Here is a 2,343-nt window from a genome sequence, read left to right as displayed (position 1 = left end):
TTCCTTTGATTCATTTTTTCTAATGTTACCAAACACTTACAAACATAGAAAACTATCTATACACAAGATTTTCCATTAAAATAAATAGAGCATCTGAGAGTACCCAAGTATTTTCCTAAGAAAAGAAGATGCATCAAGACAAAATACAAAAAAAGATGGAGAAGACTAAAGAAGACTATTATGACAATAGGTGACCTTATAGTTAATGGATGGATATCTATCAAAATAAGAAAGAATCTTCTAGTATAGTTGGAGAGTCTAATATATTTGGGTAATACTAGAACCGATTAACGAGTGCATGGAGGCAGCAGGTAAGGTTGAGTTTTTTATTGCAATCAATCGGCTTTTTAGATGCAGTCACTTTTAAGCAAAGACTTAAACACAAATACTTGGAATTAGGAACATAAAAATATTTAACAAAAGACCTTGGCTCGTTGGAAACACAAGGAAGTGCCACTTAACGTGAAGCCCTCGTGCCCGTGGCTTCAATTCAAACATGTAAATGTCACAAATAGCAATACTGATTGAAATGGAACTTTTCAAGGAGTTATTGCAACATCCTTATTTCCTTAACAAGGGCTGATTTGGCATAGGAACTATGGCAGTATGGCCATAACAGTATCAGCCAGAGTATCGTTTGGCTTTGAATCAAGAGGAAAGAAGAATGGATAGAACTCATATCGGACATAACAACTGCTATATAGAACTCTGCATCCTTTCCGGTCTTTGCAAAATTTTTCAAAATTGCCCACAGCAATGGCCAGACACTGTGCACAATCTACCAGAGCCAGGTCTCTTGTGCTTGCACCAATGCATACAGTGTCACAAATGTTGACAACTTGGTCTTACCTTTCCCAAGCCCTTCATTCTTAGTCTCAACAGCTTGTGCTCTAATCTGATCAATCAGAGTTCCTAGTTATTTGTTAAAAGCATCAGGATCTGTTACATTTTCCACATTCCCATATAATCTACCATAAGATGTATCAATTTCTCCAGTGAAGCTTTTAATGTTGTAACGTAAAAAGCGATAGTCATACCAAATTCTTGCATCGGCTTGGTTGGGACAACGTCGGCGGATTTGCTTTGCTTCATCTTGGATGCAACTTGAGCAGTCTGTTCTGCTCACATCCCCTCTACATTGAGCCAGGCCAAAAACTTGGTCTTGGTTTTTACATTATGAAGTAGCAATAAAGCCATTGGAGGTGGTTTTGGAAACCAATTAAGCTAATAAGCGATCAATATTAGCTGATATTTGGCTACCAATATTAGTGTCTGTATTGCAAAACTGTCCCAAGGGATCTACAGATTCAGCATTACAAATGCATAGAGCTAGTAAGAGAAGAATTTTGTAATTGAAAGTCATACTTCTCCTTTGTAGCAAGCTCACACCAAGTGTCGCACCTCCTCCTCCTTCCTCTACAAGTGATACTTCTGCTAAGGCATTTGTCGATCCTGCTGCTGCTGTTGCTGATGCTATTCCCCCACCTTCTACTTCGAATGATTCAGACATTCGTCGTACGCTGAAGATTGTCATGACCGTTCAGGCGGCTCATGGTCAACTTTTGGTGGACATGCTAGATGAGCTTCATGCCTTGCACGTAGATTTGGAGCATTTTAGACAATCGCCTCCACCACCTCCTTTTGATGATGAGTGAGTGCCATTTGGCAATTCGTCACAAAAAGGGGGAGTACATATGGAGGAGATTTTGTTGTTAGGGGGAGATTTTTTATGTTTTGGAGCTGTGGAGCTTTTAGATTGATTGTATCTAGGTGCTTCATTCTGTATTTACATTTTTGGCTCATGATGTATTTTTGTTTTTGATTGGGTTGTCCATGATAGGGGGAGATACTATGATGTATTTATATATGTTTCTTGTTTCACATTGTGCTACGTTGATTATTGATTTATATTTATGAGGTTATTCATGATACATGTCTTCTAGTTTATGTTATGTGAAATCAAGAATTTATTTTGTGTTGTACTTTCCACACATGCGTTTATGCGTTTGTTGAGTGTTTCAGGAATATACAAGTTGATTCAGTTATACTGCTATCTACACTTGCAACTGATAGATGGTAGTTAGGTTGAATTTATTATGATGGGCAATATTTTTGTAATGGGTTGTTTTTATGTAAGTTTGAGCATTTTGTTTAAGTTTGTGTTTTGTCACGGATTGCCAAAGGGGGAGTTTGTTAAGTTCTAAGGAATCAGTAACTAATGTATTAGAATTTCAATTTGTAATATTGGCAAACCATGATCAAAACGTTTTTAATCTTGTTTTAGACTTGCTCAAAGTGTGTTAATATGTAAAGTTGGAATCGAGTGTTCTGTAGGATTTATTG

General features: G+C 37.2%; 1 pseudogene across 1 annotated transcript; it reads right to left on the bottom strand.

Annotated features, from left to right (window-relative positions):
- Positions 1-386: 386 nt before the first annotated feature.
- Positions 387-1,387, bottom strand: LOC115959486 (annotated as a pseudogene). The gene has a single exon (XR_004084888.1). The product of XR_004084888.1 is annotated as a cysteine-rich repeat secretory protein 55-like (transcript).
- Positions 1,388-2,343: the final 956 nt, after the last annotated feature.

Source organism: Quercus lobata, chromosome 9 (genome assembly GCF_001633185.2).
Source record: "Quercus lobata isolate SW786 chromosome 9, ValleyOak3.0 Primary Assembly, whole genome shotgun sequence".
Classification (NCBI taxonomy): Eukaryota; Viridiplantae; Streptophyta; class Magnoliopsida; order Fagales; family Fagaceae; genus Quercus; species Quercus lobata.
The sequence above is the reverse complement of the archived record's forward strand: the minus strand, read 5'-3'. Positions and strand labels throughout refer to the sequence as shown.